Source organism: Sorex fumeus, unplaced genomic scaffold (assembly GCF_029834395.1).
Source record: "Sorex fumeus unplaced genomic scaffold, SorFum_2.1 ptg000088l, whole genome shotgun sequence".
Classification (NCBI taxonomy): domain Eukaryota; kingdom Metazoa; phylum Chordata; class Mammalia; order Eulipotyphla; family Soricidae; genus Sorex; species Sorex fumeus.
In genome coordinates this window covers 578,903-601,947 of record NW_026606145.1, presented here as the reverse complement: position 1 = coordinate 601,947, position 23,045 = coordinate 578,903, and positions in this window count along the sequence as shown.

Sequence of the window (23,045 nt, the reverse complement as noted above, 5' to 3'; positions counted from 1 at the left end):
TGCTCATTCATTCCCACTGGGTGTTCTCTACTGCCCACTGCTTTACAAAGGGAGTTGTTTCTCAGGTCCTAGCAGCCTGGCTGGCAGGGGGAGAGGGTTAAAAGATTAGAGCCCCTGCGTCCTCAAGGCTGTGTGCTGGGACAATCTGTGTCCTTCTAGTCCAAGTATTTTTTGCCTCTGACCTGTCCTCTCCTGTATTGTCCTCTCTCCTCACCTGATTTTGCTCATCTTCTATCCTCATCCCTGTGCCTTTCCCCAACACAGGTCTGCCTCCGAGATGGCAGTGTTCATCCTGCCTCCCAGGTGCAATGTCAGCTGGCTCTGTGTCACCTCGCACCACGGCTTCTCTCAATGTCCCTGCAATCCTGGTTGTCAGAGGGAGGCTGGAACCTGGGATGCAGTGGCAGATGCTGGTGTTCTGTACGTCTCTGGCCTGGGGTCTCTGCTCACCACATGTCTATTGGTCAGCTGCATGGACACTAGATATGGAGTCCCTGACCTTGAAGAAGTACAGAGCTGCTCTCTGTCCTGAGCAGGCCCAGTAATGTCTCCATTGGAGACTTTTTTGTTGTTACTATGCTTGGGTTTGGGCTGGAGCGATAGCACAGCGGGTAGGGCGTCCGCCTTACAAGCGGCCAACATAGCCGACCCGAGTTCGATTCCTCCGCCCCTCTCGGAGAGCCCGGCAAGCTACCGAGAGTATTCGATATGCCAGACACAGTAACAACAAAGTCTCCAATGGAGACGTTACTGGGCCCGCTCGAGCAAATCGACGATCAACGGGAGGGCCTTTACCTTACCTTTACTATGTTTGGCATATTGAATACATCACGGGTAGCTTTCTATGCTCTGCCTGCCGTGCGGGCGAGATACTCTTGGTAACTTGCCGGGCTCTCCAAGAGGGGCAAAGGAATCGAACCCGGGTCCGTCATGTTGGCTGCATGCAAGGCAAATGCCCTACCGCTGTGCTATCGCTCCAGCCCATTTTGGTCTTCAGATGCTGATGATAAATCAAGATGTGACTCTAGGAAGATAGCTGCTGCTAATATGAAGATTACTAGTTTCCATTAAACGGATTGTAAAACAAAAAAAAAATCAAAGTGCTCTTCCTTTTCTCCCTTCTCATCGTTATTTTAAAAATACACTCTTAGGGTTGTGGCGTGGTAACACAGTGGGTAGGGTTTTTGCCTTGATGGGCCAATCCTGGTTCAATACCCAGCATCCCATTTGGTCCCCTCAGATGCCAGGAATAGTAATACTCTTTGAGCCACTCTTGCCAGGAGCAAGCCTTGAGCACCACTAGGTGTGGCCCTCAAATAAAAACAAATCAAAGAAAACTCTAAACAATCAAAACAAACCAAGAAAAAAACCCCACGCAGATAAATTCTTAGAAGAAATAGAAAAGTATAAGAAATAAATAGAATTTTCTTGCCACACAAAGCCAATACTTGAATTCTATCACTTTGACTTAGACTCTGTTACTATCAAATTTGCACTAGCAAAATATCAATAGCAAAATAAATACCAAACTATCACCCTGATTCTATCATTAAAAGGTTATATTATTTTGATGTAAAATTTACAAAGATAGATTTTGATGTTGGTACATTATTTTAGCAGAAGATTTTGCAATAGTAAACTTAGTTGCTCACTTGATTTTGCTCATGCCTATTGATTCTTATAACATTATAAATAATTCATGGGGTACTAAGCTAATTCTGAGATGAAATAACACATTAAAAATTGTATTTTTCAAACTTTACTTTTCTTTTGTTTTTGGTCCACACCTAGCAGTTTTATTTCTATACTCAGGAATTACTCCTCGTGGGACTCTCTCTGGTTGCCATACTTGGTGCAAGGGATCAAACCCAGCTCAACTGTATGCAAAGCAAACACCCAGCTAGCTGAATTCTTGATTTGGTCCCAAATTTCTGTATTTTCTTATGGAAAGATATGATTATTTACCTAAGAGGTGTTCCCCATCACCTCTTAGGAACCCATGAACCTCAGCCACTAGCTCTATGTGTCTTCTAGTCTTATCTTCATTCCTTCAGTACATTCTTTCATGGCCTGATAATCAGTTTTGCAATCCAAGGCCAAAGGTACATCATCACTTGTTGCTGTCTATTTTCTTGTTCTGTTTCTCTATATCCCGTAGAATGAGGTCATGTTGTATTATTCCTTCTCTCTCTTACTTCATTTAACATGATTTAACATGATGCCTCTCTCCCAGTTCCATCCAAATTGCAAGAGAAACTGCAACATTATGTCTTTCTAACAACTACATAGAATTTTTCTGTGTATATGTTTCATAGCTTCTTTATCAGCTCACCTGTTACTGGACATTTGGGCTTCTTTCCATACTCTGGATATTATCTAAGCATTGCAATGATGATAGATGTTCTTATATCTACTTAAATTAATGTTTTCTTGTTTGGGGAATAAGTGCCAAGATTGAACTCGCTGGATTATATGGGAGCTCTACTCTTGCTTTTTTGAGGAATATCCATACTATTTTCTATAGAGGCTGAACTAGATAATATTTACACTAATAGTGAAAGAGTGTTCCTTATCTTTTAAACCATATTATGGCTAACACTCATTATTTTCAGTCTTTTGATATATGTGGGCAATTTTACATATTGCTCTATACTACTGTTTTTGTTTATATACAAATAATATATACATATACATTGTTGTTACTACTGTATAGTATATATAAATGAAGATAGAAGTAAAATGAAATAAATGAAGTGATCCAGAATAGTAATTGCTACAAGTCAGCGTTATTTTGCTTAGTTCTGATAAAAATCCTATGGAATTAAGATAGAAAATATTTTAGCATAGATTATTCTCAATGTCACAGGATATGCACATTTGTACCTTTTAAGTGGTAACTGAACCTGATCTCAGTATGAATTACAAATATTTGGGGGGTTTTGAAATATGTCATTTTTCAGAACTGACTGAATAAAAGTCCTTTCTACTACTTGAGAAGTCTCTTTCTAAGTCTCTATTTTATCTGCATTATATATGTCAGTAATATATTTAAAGGTATTAAATGATATGAGGATGACCATGAAGATTGAATAGGGGGCAGTTTTAAACTAATCTTGTGTTTTCTATCACAAATTGTTCTCCTGCTTTTCACTGTTGCTATTGTACTCATATTTCCATAGTTATAAAAGTTTTCAATAATCATCTTTCTCTATATCTAAAATATATAAAAAGGAAAGAAAAGGTAGGCATTATATTTAGGTGAAGACAAAGAAAGACATACCTTTTTGCTTAATATGCCAAACACTAATGTCTGATGTAGGTGTTCTACAAATATTCATTTTCAGAAGAGAACTCTGATAATATATTCCTCTGGTAAAAGACCATTGAGAATATTTTATATTGATTAAAATGTGTCTTTAATCTAAGAATATAGGGCACAAAGTACTTCTGCCCTAGAAAGTGGAACTCAGTTAGAATGCCTTTGGAAGTAAAGTTCTTGAATTAGAATTAAGATAATTTTTGTTATTATTTTATTTCACTTTTCAAGCAATACTCAGGGATCCCTGGGGCCATACCTGACTATTCTTGACAACTGTGGCAGAGGTTCAACACAAGATCTTGAGGATGCCCTGTTGACAGCACCTTGATGCTCTAGGCCCTCCAGTGTTATAATTGGTGATACTCAGGGAAGCTATATTTTGGCATCTAGTACATGTAATATGCCCTAACCTCTGTAGTATCTTTCCAGAACTTGGCTATTAATTTTAAGGTAATTTCATTTGATGACCATACTCAGCAGAGCTCTGAGGACCATGTATTGTTAGAGATGGAACTAGGACTCCAGGTCTTTGAGCTATCTTCTGGCCTAAATTTAATATCTTTGAAGAGAATCTAGATAATCTTATTTCTTTTTTTATCTTCAAAGTGGATTTTTTAAAAATAATTTTCAATAATGCATTCTTAGTTTGGTAGCAAGTAGTAGGGCATGTTGACTTTAGTTTTAGACCTAAAGCAAGTCTTGTGTGAGGCTGACCCAGGTTTGATCCCCGACATTCCTTATGGTTTGGGGAGTCTGTCAGGCATGGTTCCACAGAGCCTGTAGTAACTCCAGAACACCACCAGGTGTGGACCCTCTCCTCCCCCCCCCCCCCCCACATTACACACAAACACACACACACACACACACACACATATTACCTTTTAGAGACAAAGAAAAGATCTCATCATATCAGTCATGGTAATGGACATGGAGAGTTTGTACCAACTTATCCAAAGATTTTGTTTACTAGTTTAACCTGTGGGAAAGCTCTGGTCATAAAATTCCTCCTGTGAACTCCAGCCCAACATTCCCCTTGCTAATGCAGCAGGGAGGTCCCAATCTATGCCACAAAGAGGAGGGGATATAAATAGGTCAATGGTGCTAGACCATGTGCCATTACTAGCAGCTGAGCCTTCTTCTTCTCCATCACAGCGTTGACAGTGTTGATCGCTGCTTGAGGGACTGGTGATTGCTTGGTGGGGGACATTCCCACTGCCAGGTGCTTCCTTATTGATCAATAGTCTCCAATTCTTCTCTTGCCTTGTCTCTGGTCTAAACTTGGGAGTCAGCTTAAGCAAGTGAGTGGCTGTTTGGGGGCACAAGGCTAGGTGTCTTGGCTGATGGTGGGAGGCCCCTCAGCTGCTTACAGGGGTGGCCTTTTGCAGCCAGATAAGATATGGGGAGGTTTTTAGACAAAGCAGGTGAGATCACATTGTACTGGATGTCTGGTTCAGAATCAGTCATTGGGCCTCTTCTAAAGCAGAGGTGTCAGGGCCAGGGCGATAGTACAACCATATTGCCTTGTATGTGGTTGACTACGGTTTGATCCCTGGAATTCCATATAGTCCCCTCAGTACTACCAGGAGTAATTCCTAAGTGCAGAGCCAGATGCAAAACCCAAGCATCTCTGGGGGTGACTCAAAAAGCAAAAAAAAAATCCTAAAAATCCTAAAATAAAACAGAAGTGTCACCACTTTCTTGGTCACCTGATTCTTCACCTTAACAGGAGCATATCTTTGAGACTCTGTCCTTCTTTACTTTCAACATTTTTGAGAGACTGCAAGAAGAGAGCTAGACTATTTTATTTCTTGCCACATATTATCAGCAATAATTACTTTCTCTTGTAGTTTATAGTAGTCAGGATTATAACATGATCCGGTGTGATTGAGTACTTTGCCTATGGCTCATTTGGTGCCAGGGCAATCAATTGGTTGGGTTTTATTTATTTAGAAACATCACTGCAGAACTTGGTAACCATGTCATTGTCTACCTGTGAAAGGCTGATGCAATTATCAAAGCAAATGAATAAGCCAGGGATAACCCCCCACACACACACACATACACACGCACACACACACACATCTTTTTCCTTGGTGTTAGCACAGGATATTCAATCTGACTCCTTAGATAACAAGATAGGAGCTTGTTCACAAAATCCATATCTCTCCAGAATTTGTGGCTTTACAAATGAGAAACGAATTATAATGTGGAGCATGGTGATTTTTTTAAAAACTCTACAGCCAACAGAGGCATTTAGCTCATTTTGTTTCTGGAAGAACTGTAAAAGTCAGGGGAAGGAGGGGTAATGCTCCTGAACAAAAAAACAATCATCAGGCGACATCTCCAGCACTAACATTTAGTCACTGATAATTGCTGTAACTAGGGCCATTGAGCTTTGCAAATATTATCCAGTAAATTTTAATTATCACCTGGGGTATTGAAGAGTTTTGGAATAAGCTCTTGAGAGGAGCTTCCCCAGCCACTGGCGATGTGTGCTGAGTAATTTTAGATCCGTCGGCCTGTCAGAGAGGATCAGTGTCATAGCACCACTTATCCTGAGGAAAATGCACCTGCTTCTACATGGAAATAAGGAGCATTATCTGCCAATTTGTGCTGCTTATTCCTCTTGCTCCCCAGGTTTGACAAGTGGGGAGTATAAAACCAAGTCAGGAGTTTGACAGAAAGAAAGGAGAGTTTCAGTCTCCTTCAAGGGCACACAGTTGTTACAGGCCCTCAGTGATTCCTTTTTGTTGCATTGTGATGTCTCAGAACTATATCAAAATATGATCTATTTGTCTATGAGAACCATTTCTGCTATTTGCAATGAAAAAAGAAATTTCTTTTGTTAGTGTGTGTGTGTGTATGTGTGTATGTGGAGACTTTTAGTTGTAGTCTTAAGAGTAGGAGGAGAAAATTAGGTTTGGAGGGACACTAATCACCGGTAATCTTGTAAAGGCTAGGCCAAAGGATGGACTAAGCATTTTTAGAAACAAATACATGTGAAAATAAAATGTTCAATTCCTTAATTTTTTAGTTACAAAGTATATGACATATGTTTTAATTATAAAACAACAAATGAATATAAAATATTAAGTCAGTTTTGATACACTATATAAAGGTGCTATGCTATTCTGAGACATACTTTTGCACATGTGCAAGTACACATGCATGTAAAATGTGCAAAACCTGCCTGACCACATCTGCACACACATTTACAACAGCTGGGTAATTACATTCCACTTCTTTCTCTCAGTAATTTTAAATGGCTTTAGATGAAAGATTTTAATAATCACAAACGCTTAAGATGCACTTATTTTGTTTTAACATTTTTTCTGCATTATCCATCTGCACACTGAGGAATTCATACTTTATCAAAGAGAAATAATTTACTCTCCACTTTAAAATAGACAAAAATGAAGCGATTATACAAATCAGTACTAAACCGGAAAGAAAAGTGAGTTTTTCTGGCTTTGAAAAAAATCAAACCTTCTTAATATAAATAGTGCCATTGCTACCTGCATTCAAAAGATATTTATGTGTATATAAGTGGTATGGTTTATTTTAGATGAAGTTCTGATATAAAACTGAAATACAAAAATAGCACATTTTACTTTCACTCGTACTGAAAACACCAAAATTGTACCATCTCAATAAGTATCTAATCTGTATACGTAAGTATATGTAAGTATCTAACAGTATCTAATCTGTTGAGCATCTAAATATGTCGTATAGATTTTATCAAATCTGCTTCAGAAATCAATTTACTTTTAAATTTCTCATTCTTGTGTGTCAGTTGTTGACTTGACTGAAGCAAATTATTTATTTTATCTGTGAAATTAAATCTGTAATCTTAAAAAGATCACAGAAGAAAGTTAAAGATGCATCTTCATCTCAAACTATTAACTGTAGTTGCAGAGACCAAGAAATGCTGTAAGTAAATGGAAACCGTAGGTCAGAATACGTGCCTTTTTGGGGGCCATTTTTCAAATAAAAAATTTTAGATACTCTAAGCAGGAGGAAAGCTTGAAGTTTGAGAAGATTAGTGCTGATAATCTTGTTCCAGTAGAAGTTTTGTGTAGTTATGATATACATTATATAGTGCAGTTACTTTTTTCTTTTCATGATTTACTCCTTTTTCCTCTGATCATCAGTCACTTCTTTTCTTCTCTTTCATAAATTGAAGTAGCATTATACTGTAACATTATATAAGCAACTGTTAAATAATGTTATCTGCTAAAGGCCGATTGTTATTCATCATTAGAGTTGTCCCTTTTAATACCATTTACTTATCCCCTCTTCTACTCTGAATAACCACTAATTGATCTTTAAAATTTTACGTTTATGTTTTTTGTTCTTGGGTCATTCTTGGCCATGCTTAGGGCGTACTCCTGTCTCTGTGCTCAGGGGCCACTCTGGCCATATGAGATCAATTCTGGTTAATCACTCTGGCCTGGGATCAATTCAGGCTCCGCTTACAATGCAAGTGCCCTACCTTCTTCAGCTCAAAATTTTAAACTTATTTTAACATTTTTTTGTTTCTTTTTTTTCTTGAGGATTTGCTGTGTATCAATTCTAAAACTGTTTATTATTCATTTAAATTGAAGCTTGGGGTATGTGTGGTTGTTTGCATGCTTCAGATCATTTGCAGGTGTATACCTTTATCTCCATTACCTACAGGCAGACATTCTGTGAGTTTAATTACTTTAATAACTGCATTTAAATATCTACTTCTACTTCACTCAGGTTATATTTAACATATTAACTAATCTTTGAATAGCACTAAAAAGTTTACCTAGATTTCCCACAAATTATCTCATTTGATCTCATAATTATCATGTCAAGTAATTTCTAATTAGTTCATTTTGCATGCAACATACCAAGAGTTAGAAAGAATAGAAATTTTCCTGAGATTACTTAGTGACAAAATTAGCAACTCCAAGGTCCTAACTATACTTTAAACACTAGAATATATTTGCATAAAAGAAAAATGTGTAATGTATATTATAATGAAATGGCATTTTTCTATTATCTGGGAATTTCAGACAAAGTTCTAAAACTGTGTAAGGTGTAATGTGTGGAAAAGTTTTCCAATATATGAAAAATGTGATAAACCTAACTGTAGATTTGCTGGTTGATCTGCCTTTCCCATTGCAAGGCAGGTAATGGATAGGTATATTATACGGTCACGGTCACGGTTCTCCCGTTTTTCATCGATTTGCTCGAGAGAGCCCAGTAACGTCTCCATCATGAGACTTGTTGTTACTGTGTTTGGCAAATCGAATACGTCATGGGTAGCTCGCCAGGCTCTGCCGTGTGGGCAAGATACTCTTGGTAGCTTGCCGGGCTCTCCGAGAGGGGAGGAGGAATCGAACTCGGGTCGGCCACGTTGGCCGCTTGTAAGGCGAATGCCCTACCGCTGTGCTATCAGTAAGCATTCAAAATTGTATTCAATTAGTTAAATTTCTTTTGAATATATCAGGTAGCAATATCTTCTCTTTGTTAGGGAAATCAGGGGGTATTTCCTTCCTCTACGCTAAGTAAAGACACAAATATTTTTGTTCCTACTAGTGGGAAACTGCCTTTGACTCTGGTTTGAAGAGTCCCTCTAGAGCGTTTTTTACAATGAAAGACCTAATTCTTGAGTGAATTTCAAATGTGTCTCCTTATGTCTGAGAATAGAGTCTAATGGAAAAAATAGGTGCCGGGAAAAGGAGATAGGCAATGAATTAAGTTACACTCCCTAGATATGTGAGAGCCTACATATATGCTTTCCACTGAACACTATAAATTAAGCCAGACTTTGGGTATCATGAATGAATCTCTCCTTACAAGGGCATGTATCTAGGGTTCTCCAGAAGTCAACTCATACTTTATTCTGCAGAGCAATATGTTGATTATCACTGTGATGATAGAAATAATCATGTGTCAATTAATGACTTTTAATTACTAACAGCACATATGACAATGACTCCAATAAGCATATACATATCACCTATTATACCATCTAGACTTCAATAATTACTCTTTAAAATATGCACGACGAAATTTTTAACAATGTATTTCTCAGATTGTTTCCCAATCATTAAATGATGCGTGACTATATTTATTATCCCAAAAGGTACTTGAAGTGCCAGAGCTAGTAGAAAAGTATAAAGACTAAGTATGGTGAAAAGAAAACCAGAAGAATTATTAAATAGCATTTCACAAATAATGGGGTGCACTTGTACTAAAAAATCAGTTAGGGCCGATATGTACTGAAGAATATCAGACTCTCCTTTCTCATTTCTACTCTTCAAACTGAAGATTGAATGTAGGGAACAAGGAACATGTAATATTAAACTTCAGGTTAAGATTGAAGGGGGCCAGAGTGATAATACTATGGGTGCACATTTGCCTTGCAAGTGACTAATCCAGGTTTTATCCCTGACAAACCAGATGGCCCCACGGGCACTGCCAGGAGTAATTGCTGAGTGCAAAGCCAAGAGTAACGCCTAAGCACTGCTGGATCTGGTCCAAAGAGCCAAAAAAATTATAAAACCTCCAAATCTCAACATTTAAGTAAGCATTTACTGAAAATGAACATTTCCAAAGCTATAAGACCTATTGGAGATGTTCTCTGAATTAGCAAATATTCTACAAGAAACAATGGGAGAAAACTAAAGTTAATGCATATTATACTTGCCTAGTTAAGCAAGCTTGCAAAATGTTTCTTTATTTTATAATTTTTATACATTTTATTTTCATAAAGTAGTTCACAACACTCACCCAACCAGCAAGCATCTTCCCACCACAATAAGAGGAAAGTGTGTGAAGTTTGTTGTATTTCATTCTGGGGCCATTCAAACATGTATATACAAGAATACAAGCAAATATGTTAAAACCAAACACACATATGCTACTTTTAATACAGTGGGATTTGCGGCTATACTCTTCAGGAAATACTGCATTGATCTCTTCCAGGAGCTTTATTTTATAGTTTCTGGATCTTGTCTCTTGTTGAGATTAAATGGTGCCGGGGGTGGGGGGTGGGGGGTGATTGTGGGTGTCACTGCCAAGCTACTGGAAAACTTTGGACCTGGGTGGATGAGGCCGAGTCCCAATCTGAGCAGGCTTGGAGATCTCAGCCACGGGTCCTGCATACCTGGGTTCCTCTGCCAGTTTCTTCATGGGTGAGGCTCATCTTAGCATGTGGAGAGTGGGCTTGAGCATGACTGTGGCTGGGTTCTGGACTGCCAGGCTCTGCTTGGGGTGGGGAGAGAAACTCAACCCGCCCCCCTCCGAGGTGCCCCAGAGAAGACAGCCTGACACGTGGGTCGAAAGATTCTCAAGCTTGCAAAATGGTTTGTATTCAACTAATTTGTTTTTGTAAAAACAATCATGATCTATGGAGAGGAATTCTGATATATTTGACAGCACTTTATATGTGAAATTTAGAACTCTGGTGCATGCTTATGAAGATGTTTTGCTAAAGTCAGACACACACATTTCAGTAGGTAAAACATTCATAAAAAAACACTGAATCAAATCCTGGGTTTGAGGGGCAAGGTTGGAGTTTCCCTTTCTAGGGAAGTGACATATTGATCTGCTCAAAGTTGCACTGTACAGATATGATTTCTCCTGTAACCAGTGGGGCAATATAGGTAAAGGTAAAGGTAAAGGCCCTCCCGTTGATCGTCGATTTGCTTGAGCGGGCCCAGTAACGTCTCTATTGGAGACTTTGTTGTTACTGTGTCTGGCATATCGAATACGTCACGGGGAGCTTGCCAGGCTCTGGCGTGCGGGCGAGATACTCTTGGTAGCTTGCCGGGCTCTCTGAGAGGGGCGCAGGAATCGAACTCGGGTCGGCCATGTTGGCCGCTTGTAAGGCGAACACCCTACCGCTGTGCTATCGCTCCAGCCCTATGGAAAAGATAATTTGTTGTAGCCCCTAGGAATGAACAAGAGTTTTGGTAGAACTCTAAAGAAAGTAAAAGATAAAGAAGGAAGAGCATTGTCTTATATTGTTACAAGTTCACTTAGTTTTGGAGCAAATGCTTAAGGCTAGCAAAGAGCTGGCAGAGTCCAATTATTAAAGAATGAAACCAGCACAATCCCAAAGAATTAAAGTCAAGTTAGAGTAACAGTGATCTCCAAGGGATAGCCAGAAAATAGGTTCTGCAGGATTCGGTGGAATGGGAAACAAGCATTTTAGTCAAAGTTAACGTATGCTAAAGAATACCTCATGCATGGAAAATGCTATTACTATTTTTCCTTTTTAAATTTATTGATTTGAAAGCTTTTACTTGCTTTAAGTTTGCATTTTTTTTCCTATGGTGCTGAACTTTAATTCTTAACTTAATCTCTTTTGGTTAAAAATAAATTCTTGTTTTAGGGGTAATTTATCTGTTTTGGATAAGTTTAGGAAGAAAATTCAACATGAACTAATTGTAATTTAGAGCCACTATTATAGAGCTCATGTTCTAACATAAATATAGCATTGAATAAGAGTATTTAAGTAAACCACTGTGCAAAAAATCCCATAGAGATCAAGAAAGGGATACTTGGGGTTTTTCTGTGATACGGAATAAGAAAGGTAGTGATTTTTCAGAGGGCACACCTGGCAATGCTTATGAGTTACTCCAGGCTTTGCACTCGGGAATCAATACTATCAGTGCTCAGGGAACATAGGGGATGCCAGGGATTGATCCAGGGCAGCCTATTGCAAGGCAAGCACCCTTCCCTCTGTAATATCTGTCTAGACCCTGAAACGTAGGTATTTTAAGGGTTGCATCAATGACTTGGAAAAAAATATGTCATATCTTTGATAAAAGTTTGTTTCCAGGTCTTGACTGTTATAAATGGTGCTGTGATGAATATAAGTTTGTATATACACTTCTAAATTAGTGTTTTTGTCTTCTTATACACAAATAAGTAGATGAAGAAGGTATATAAATTCACTGGATTACAATGTAGAAATAAGAAAACCTGAAATCTTATAGCTTGATTAAAAATTCACAGAGAAGATCAATGTATTAAGCCTCTAGGATTGTCCAGATTTCCAGTATGTATGTGTAGGATTTCCAGTCAAAGAGTGGGTAGAGGAGGTGAACAGATACTTTTCTGAAGAAGACATGCAGGTGTCCAGTAGTGATATGTGAAAGTATTCATTGTCATTTATTATCAGAGAAATGCAAACCAAAACAATTGTTCGATATTATTTCACACCTGTGAGAGTTCTATCATCAATAAGACTGTAAACAAGCAATGTTGGCAGGAATGTGGTTAAAAAGAGCCCTTCACTCACTGCTGGTGATCTTATGTAATTCAACCTTTTTGGAAACAGAACGGTCATTTCTCAAAATCATAAAGATAGTGCTTCCATGGGACCAAGTGTTCCCACTTCTTTTTATGTTTTTCAGGGCACACAAATATTCACTCAGAAAATACATTTCTATTGAAGCACTTAGTACATTGTAAAGGATATGAGAGATACATAAATGACCAATGACAGATGAATGAATAAAGAAGTTGTGGTAAGGATTGGTGTGATAGTACAGTGACAGGGCATTTGCCTTGCATGCAGCCAATCCAGGTTCAATCGCCAGCATGTCATATGGTATATGGTACCTTGAGCACTGCTAGAAGTAATTCCTGAGTACAGAGTCAGAAGTATGCCCTGAGAAAAGGTGGTGTGGTCCCAAAAGTATATATGTCTATCTATCTATCTATCTATCTATCTATCTATCTATCTATCATCTATCTATGTGTGTATACACACACATATATATATACATATACATATATGTGTGTGTATAAAATATGAAGTGAAACAAGGACGTGGTTCAGGAAAGGGGCCATAATGACAATGAAGTTACCACAGGGAAGTGGTAACTCTGAAGAAGGACTGGATGCTGGAAGGAGACCAAATGACACGTGTGATCCCTATTATTAATAGTATTGTAAACCACAATGCTGAAAAGGGGAGAAAAGTTAAAAGAAAGTAAAAATAGCCTGTCTTAGAGGCACACTGAGGATGGGAGGGAATCTGAGGACATTGGAGGGAAGTGAACACTGGTGAAGTAATTGGTATTGGAACATTGTACATCTGAAACTCAATCATGAATGACTTTGTATTGTAATTTGCAGTGATTCAATAAAGAACATTTTTAAAAAATGAAATTTGGAAGGAACTGGTTGGTATCATGTTGCACGAAATAAGTCAGAGAGGAGGAGAAACACTGAATAATTTCACTCATTTGTGGAATATAGAAAGACGAGAAAGGGAATAGATAGTGCTTAACAAAGCTAGACCCTTGGCCTTATCTCAAACCTAACTACCAATCAGTGGAGATGGAAGGGATGTAAATAAAGTCAGGGATAAAAATGAAGATCCGGTTAGTGGTAACAAAAGAAAGTACTGATGGTCTTGGGCACTTTGGTAGCATCAGAATACAGAAACTTTTGACACCAATAATCACTTGTATCACTTGTCATCCTGTTGAACATTGATTTGCTCAAGCGGGCACCAGTAATGTCTCCATTCATCCCTGTCATGTGCTAGTGTAGCCCAATGGCATCTGCTCGTTCCAGGAACACAAAGATGAAGAGCCTCAAACCATTTGCTCAGAGTTTTGATGAAGAAGTCTGACCATCTTGTAGGTAGGCAGCCACGCAATTTTTTGACGTCCCTTGGAATCCAGACGGTCACAGGTCTAGTCCAGTGTTTGTCTCTAAATCAAATTATGTGTCTGGTCCAACTGATTTTCGACACCTTGGCAAAGGAGACAGAGTCCCTGATTCTCGATCATCAATGGAGGTCAGAACTCCGGATTCCTTCTCTTACTTGAGTGAAACGTGGTATTCTAAGCAAGGCTCTTTTGATTTCTTTTTGGGATACCCAAATAGCATTTTCATCCTGTTTTCATAGGGCCAAGTGACACCAAAGAAAGAAAATTCAATAATATTATTACTATGTATTTGCTTGAGCGGGCCCAGTAACGTCTCCATTGGAGACTTTGTTGTTACTATGTTTGGCATATCGAATACTCTCGGTAGCTTGCCGGGCTCTCCGAGAGGGGAGGAGGAATCCAACTCGGGTCGGCCATGTTGGCCGCTTGTAAGGCGAACACCCTACCGCTGTGCTATCGCTCAAGTATAATAAATAAATACTACAGATCTCCTCTTGAACCTTAAATAAAAGATTAGGAAGAGAAATATAATATATTTTTGTAATATACAAAGAAACAAAGCGAAGGAATAGAAAATGACTAATGAAAAAAAACTGTTGGACAACAAATTTTCTTCTTTTAGAAGTTCCTTCCTCTTATTCCTCTTCCTAATCTTCCCTTAAAATATTGCATGTATCTACCACACACAGACATGCCCATAAGCTAAAAAGCAAATGGCCATGTCTAAGCAGATCAGTTTATACAACTCTTGCTTTTTGAACAAAACTCTGTGAGGAACACAGATGCCTCAACAAATCATTGCTATGTTTCCTTGCTCATGGATCCTACAAGACTATTGGATTCTTCATCAGTGAATGTTGGTGCTCTTAACATCTGGAAAAGAGATCCTGATTGAGAGCTAGTTCTAGGTTTTGAACTCTACTTACACAGGGAGGTTTGACAATGCAGATGCGAGGACTTAGAGTCAGTAATGCTGATTTAACTGGGGCCAGTTATTGGTAGTTTTAGATATTGTCCTGCGATGCTGGAATGCAGTCAGGACAGGGTCCCAAAGGAGTGCCATGCAGTCTGCAGATTTGTGTATCTGATTTCATTTTACAGCACTGTGAAAGAAGCATCGGGAATTCTCATTTTGCAGAGAAGAATTTCCGAGAGATGCAATAATTTTCCCAGAGCCATACCACTAGTGTATAGAGGGGTGTATTTCATTTCTGACATCGTATTTCAAAATTGTGGGTTGGAGAAAGCTAATTTAGTTCCACTTGAATAAAACGGTTTACTTGTGAAACGTTTTTCCCTCCATCTGCGCCTCTGAAAATAGAGTGCAAGTTCCATTATAGAACTATAGAAAGTTTGACCTCAAATGAACAAGTGACAAAAAGTGAAATTAAATAACATACCTGATTTTAGAAAAGAGATACTAAAACAAGTATCCTGAAATTATTTCAATTGTTTGTCTGTATGTTTATGTATTTCAAAGGAGAGGTTTAGCAAATCTTTTAAAAATGTTTAAAACAGCATTTTCTCATTATTTCTGAGCAAGATAAACAAGAAAGACTTAGACATTTTATGCGATAGATTTTCATTCCTGATAATAACGGTTAAAAATTTGAAAAAGATAATAATGGTTGAGGAGTGCTAAATATTAAAAAACAAAACTTACCTTTGTTAAGTAATTTTAAATTATTATGCTAGTTAAAAAATAAACTCTAAATATAAAAGCTACTATTACACAGCTTATTAAAATATGACCGCATCCCAAATTATGAACGCATTATAAACCTCTCTCTATATATACATGTGAAACATTGACCAAAAATAAAACTTTTACATGTTCTAAGAATGAAATCAAATAAAGATAATAAAGAGAAGATACAACTCACAGTTAACCTCCTTGTCTGTTTGAAGGCGAAATGAGTCAGAAGGGAAAATGGTAAGCAGTGGATGATATTACCTACATGTGCACCATAAAGTTATAAAATTCATCAATAGAAAACCAAATGAAAATGCAAACCAGTGTCCACTGATAATAGAATTAAAGTTATCTGAGAAGGGATATACTGTGTAAAGTGGAAGTATTAAAAGAAAATATGATTTCTTATTTTTTATGTTCTATTCATTTCTATTTTAAAAGTAATTTCTATTTATTTTATTGTAAGCTGCCTTAGTTGGCTTTTATATCTAGGAAGAACATGAAGATAAATGACTTTAAAACCATATTTATCCACGATTCACCCAACTCCCTGTGCTTTGCTTTGGGGCCACACTCTGTGGAGCTTAAAACTTACTCCTGGGTCTATGCTCAGAGATCACTCCTGGAAGACTTAGAGGATCTCTTGGGATTCAGGGCATCAAACCCAGGTCAATTCTGTGCAAGACAAGCTCCTATCCACGTAGTATTTTGCCCCCCAATTCCTCACTGGCTTTACTTGTATAAAATACCCTTTATGTAGAATTCCTTGCTGATAGTTCCTGTTTTTTTAACCACTTGAAGGTAATAATCACAAAATTATGTCTTTTGAAATTGTTCTTAATAATTTTAATGATCTGACTAAAACTCTAAATATTAGATGATTTAATTTTACATACTTTTAAAGTTTTACTTACAGAATCATTTTATATGTATATATTTATGACTTGATATTTTTCACTTGAAGTGTTTGTATAAGATTTATCCAATTCAATACCTGTGTTTTTGTGTTTTATGTGTTCTAAGCATTCTTAGATGTTATTCTTTCAAATTTTATGTTGTACATTTTATAATTTTTTAATCTCCATTTGTTTTAAAGTTTTCAATGCTCAATTTATATTGCATTTTAAATACAAGTATACCTGTTTTTCTAACATACTTTCTACTTAATCTGCCTTATAATTTATGTTTAAAAATTATGGTGACTGAAAAGATAAATAGTACCATGGGTCAGATGCTTGCCTTGCATTTGGACACTAGGTTGCATATACAACAACCCACAAGGTCCCCTGAGTCCACCAGGAGTGTTCTTGAGCACCAAACCAGGAATAAGCACTGAGCACTGCTAGGTGTGACTCAAAAAGTAAAAAAAAAATACATATACATTTACATTTTTCTTTTAGAATTTGTTTTTGTTTCTTTCTAATACATCAAGTCCTTTTAAATTTATAATCTCTCCTTATATTTAAAGTCTTTTGAAAAAAGAAATGCAGAATTAAAGTACCTTTATAATTCTCATTTGATAATTCTGATACTTAAAATCATACGGAACTCTCTCTTTTTTATGGTCTTTCGTTTATGATTTGTGGTACCTTAAAATATGATAGTATGAATATTCGCTTTTTGTGAGTAACAATTCTAATTGTTATTTACACATACTAATACACAATTAATACTTTAGGCACTAATTTTTATTCAGTGTCCTTGATAAAATAATTATAATTTTTGATTATGCATTCTGTTTTTCCACATGTGAAATCCTTAGTAAATAAAAACAATTTTTCAATATTCCTTGATTTTTTAATTTATTTATAAATTTCATTCTTTCTTGTTCACCAAAACTAATTACTATCTTTAGGATAGCATTTAATAAAAATAGTGGCAGAGTCTCCTGCCCCCACGCCTGGCTGTCCTCACCATGGCCCCTTGGAGGGGGGCGGGTTGAGTTTCCCTTCCCACCCTGAGCAGAGCCCCAGCAGCCAAAGACCTCCAGAACCAGCCACAGCCATCCTGAGATCACTCTCCACACATCTGGACAAGCCTCATGCATGAAGGAACCGGCAGAGGAACCCAGGCATGCGGGTCCTGGGCCTGAGATCTCCAAGCCTGCTCGGATCGGGGCTAGGCCTTCTCCACCCAGATCCCCCATCTTCCAGTAGGTAGGCATTACATCCACCAGCTGCCACCGGTGCTAGGTGGTTCCATAAATGGCCAAGACCCAGAGACTATAATACCCAGTTCACGGATGCACATGGCCACGTGACATCTTATTATCACATTTTCACTTTGGAGAGCTCGGCAGGCAGGCTACCGAAAGTGTTCTGCCCACATGGCAGAGTCTGGCAAAAGTTCTGTGTTGTTCTCAATATGCCAAATATCAGTAACAATCATAGGTCTCATTCTCCTAGCCCTGAAAGAGCACTGAATATGGCTCTTTTAAAAATCTTGGGGCTAGGAAGAAGGAGAAGTTACTGGTGCCTGCTTGAGGCAATCGATGATCAACAGAATGATCGTGATCATGATCATGAGTGGTGCATGAACTAGAATGATAGTATAGCAAGTAGTGGGCTTTTCCTGTACCTGGTCAACCTGGGTTCAATCCCTAGAACCCAGTATGGCCCTGCAAGCACTGGTAGGACTGATCCTTGAGTAAGTCCTGAGTACAATCAGGTGTGGCCCCCAAATAGGAACAAAATGGTAACACTGGGCACAATCATCTTTCTAATAGTTTGCTCTTTTACTGCTAAATAGTATTTCATAACTTGAAACTACCTCTTATTGTTTGTCTAATCACATATGATGGTCATTATATATTTCCAATTTTTTACTATAATTATATTTTATTAAGATTTAAGGATAGATCTCTATACATATGCTTTCATTTCTAGAAGTGAAATTGAAACATCATAAGGTATAACTAAGCTGAAAATTGATCTTAAATTTTTTAAATTAAATTTAAAATTTTTTCTGAGACTGTTATTTTTATAAAATTGCATATATTTTATGGTTACTATTTTATAATTCTTCACCATTTATGGACCAAAATACACCAATGTATCACCTCTACCACAAACAAACACACAAACACTGTCCTCACATTGTTCATTGATTTGCTCGAGTGGGCCCAGTAATGTCTCCATTTTTCAGACTTGTTACCGTGTTTAGAGTATTATATATGTCATGGGTAGATTGCCATGCTTTGCTGTGTGGGCGAGGTAATCTCGGTAGTTTGCCAGGCTCTCCTACAAGGGAGGAGGAATCGAACCCGGCTCAGCCGGGCAGGCTGCATGCAAGGCAAATGCCCTACAGCTATGCTATCGCTCCAGCCCATTAAATATCTTTTCTTTTTCAATCCGACTCGTCACCTCCCACTTTGGTGACCTCAGGTACTCAAATACCCCAAATAGCTAACTTTTGTCTTATTTTATCTGTTTTCTTGTTTAGATTAGCTTTTTTTCACATATGACAAAAATAATCTGGCATTTAATATTCTATTTCTCATTTACTCAGTTAATTAATAACAAAGTCATTATTCTTACATATGAAAATTTAATTCTAGACTTAATTCTATTTTATTGAGTTATAAAAATTGTCTTTGGGATTGCACTTAATATGCATAATACATCTGATAGATGTCTATCTTTTATATTATTCTTTCTATTGTAAGCACAAAACATAAAAAGGGTTTTATTAACATGAAAATTTATATCCAAATCAAAATATAAAATACAATGAGTATAAAGTCATGACTGTGAGTTAAGAAACTCAGTTTGGGTGTTTGACTCCCATCTGTTACTTTATATTCCCCAGATGAGTGCAGTCTTTCTATGTCTGTCCCTCTCTTTCTGGCTCATTTCACTTAGCATGATACTTTCCATGTAGAACCACTTGTATGGAAATATCATGTCAACCCTAAGGGCTGGGTGAGAACCCATTTTACAGAAAAAGAAATGCATCACAGTGATCAAATAACTTGTTTGAGATCACACGGCCAGAATGAAGCAACACTGGATGATAATGATAACAGCAATAATAACAAATATCTTATATTTAAACTTAAAAAAAAGAAAATCAGTTTGATGTATCTATTTTAAAATGTTTTGTTAGTTGAGTTATCCTGTAGGAATAAAATAACCCATAATTCAAAGGAGATAGTTATTTACTCGTTCATTTCTGGTGTCAAATTATTTTAATCTATGATTCATCATTTAAAGGATATATTTTTGTGGGGTGAAACCCAGCTGCTCGTGGATTATTCCTGGCTCTGCCCTTAGGAATTACTCCAGGCGGTGCACACATGATCATATAGGATGCCGAGAATTATATAGGATGCTGAGAATTGAACCTGTAAGCAATCTCCTTACCCACTGTATTATCTCTCCAGCCACAAAACAAGAAGTTGCTTGAGTTCTTGTCTGTAGACAGGATCGAAGGCCACAAAATCAAATAATGCATTGTTTCATGATAAATGTGGACTTTACACAAAATAAATTAAAACCTATAGACACCTGTTTTTATTATTAAAATATTAAGCTTTTGAAAGATTCTCTTTATAAATCTTTAGAGCTAATGTTTCCACTCACTTTATTTTTTACATGTAAAGATTTTTATCGAGATCCCACAGCTACTTTTCCCAAAAGGGAGCATAACATGAGGCTCCCATAACCATGCCACCGGACTCCACATCAGGCTGTTTCACACAGGGCACCCCAGAGGAGTGTTGGTGAGAGGTCTGCCCACCCCAAAGGACCCAGCTCCAGCAGCCAAAAAACTCCACAACCCAACTGTTGCCATGCTCAAGACTGCTCCCTATGTGCTCAGGCTGAGCCTCATGCATGAGTGAAGTCCCATGGAACCCAGGAAATATGGAATGAGCTCTTGTTTCCTTCTGTAAGAGCACGTAGAAAGAAAATAGGGAAATAAAACAGACCAACAAGCTTCTTCCCAAGAAAAATCAAGCTGTGTATTTGCACAGCCTTTACTTTGCAGAAACTACCCATTCATTCCTCTGCATGATTTTCAGTGCCAAAGAACTACTACAGGGGCTAACGCCCAGGGTGTGCATGTGTTCAAACCTGGTTATATCTTCAGTATTACAACTCATATTGAATATTCTAGGTCCTGTGGGAGACCCTACACAACTGCAGGATAATCCAGGTAATCCCTAGCACCGGAAGATCTGTGTAGTGCCACATCCTGTGTTCTTGTGTTAAACTGTCAAGTTGTTTGGCTGACAATTGCCAAGAAGGGCAGGGGTTCCCTAAGCACAGCCTGGGAGGCCTGGAAAAATATATTTTATCTATTAAAACTAAGGAGTTAAAAAAACCTTTTATTTTAACAAAAATAGTGAAATTTATTCATTTTTAATTCAAAGATGTGGAGAATGGAAGGTGCTCACTGGAAATTGTGACTCTGAAGAGTATCTATCTATCTATCTGTCTATCTATCTATCTATCTATCTATCTATCTATAATAGGCTTGGGGATTGAGTGTATGGGAGAGATCTCAGATCTTATAATAAATTCTTAATTACTACCCTCGCGTATGTATTTATTTTTTTCTCAAAAACAAATGTCATTTATTCCAAAACTGGACAGCTGGGTTTGTAAAATATCTGAATTATTGGTTGATTTGGAAACATTTCAGATAGCAAATATTATCACAGGAACTTTGGCAATACAGTATCGTGGATAGGGCATTTTTATTGCACATGGCTGACCCAGGTTCAATCTTCAGAATCCCATATGGTCCCCTGAGCCCCACCAGGAGTGATCCCTGAATACTACTGGGTGTTGTCCCAAAACAACAAAAAATATTGTCACACAATTTATTCACTAAGCAAATGTTTAGAAATTGAGCAGGTACTATAAATAGCTTTGTCTTTATAATTTTGAAAAATAAACATATCTGAAAACAGTTAATATATGATTAATTTATAACCATGCTCTTAGATATTGGACTGGAGCGATAACACAGTGGGTAGGGCGTTTGCCCTGCATATGGCCGACCTGGGTTCAATTCCTTCGTCGATCTTGGAGAGCCTGGCAAACTACTGGGATTATCTCGCCTCCATGGCCGAGACTGTGGTGTATTCCATATGCCAAAAAGAGTAAAAAGTCTCACAATGGAGACATTACTGGTGCCCACGTGAGCAAATCGGTTAACAAAAGGAGGACAGTGCTACAATACTCTTAGATATTATTCATTCAAGACAAAACTTTATTGGTTCATGGTGTTTCACTAACAAAAAAAAAACTTAATTGGAAGGTATTCTTTTAAAACCTGATTGGTAATAGGCTAAATGAATAGTAAGATTCAGCAAAGGGTCCTGGACATTTTGGTGTTGGTGAAGATGCAGTAACTTGACATCAAAAGCATAAACATTGACACTTTTAGTCTTGTCACTTGTCACCATCACTGTCACTGTCCTCCCGTTGTTCATCGATTTGTTTGAGCAAGCCCAGTAACGTCTCCATTGTGACAATTGTTACTGTGTTTGGCATATTGAATACATCACGGGTAGCTTGCCAGGCTTTGCCGTGTGGGAGAGATACTCTTGGTAGCTTGCCAGGCTCTTTGAGAGGGGCGGAGGAATTGAACCCAACTCAGCCAGGCTAACTGCTTGCAAGGCAAGCACCCTACTTGCTGGGCTATCGCTCCAGCCCATGTCACTTGAAATATAATAAAAATGAAAAATTATCTCAACTTGGAAAACAAGAATTTAGCCCATCAGAAAGAAATACACCAAACAGGAAAGGATTGAAGTAACACAATTCAAAGGATGGCAGGAGTTAGACAGAGGTGAGATTATGTGTAGTGTTTTGTAGTGCATCTTAGAAACCCTCAGTTGAATTGGAACCCATTTATTAAACTAAGTGATGGCTTGAGTTCAAGTTCAGTGGTCCATTGAAGCATAGCAAGGCAGAAGATAAGAGAAAGGAGGAAAATTAGATGCCACTTCATTTAGGTTTATGAGACAATTTTACGAGATGCCTATCACAATTGGCATTACATCTAAATGGGGAAGAATATATGCATTGACTTTGTATCACACAAAATCTCAGCAAGAAAGGAAAGATGCACTTTATATGGGTAACTTCAGGGGAGCTTGCTGAATGCATCGTTTACATAGTCGTACACTTGACAGGGTTTTTAAAAAATTAACAAGGGAAAGTTCTGGGCTCTGCGATTAGTCCTATTGGGAAACTTAAAACTTCAATTGTAGGATAAGCCTTGCAAATAGCTATTTGACAGGAAATGTACATTGGGATTGACCATGATGGTTAAGTATATAGCGGTAAAAGTTTTTATCTTATTTTATTTCTCGCCCTCAGTCTCATTGGCATATCTCCCATTGGCATACCCATTA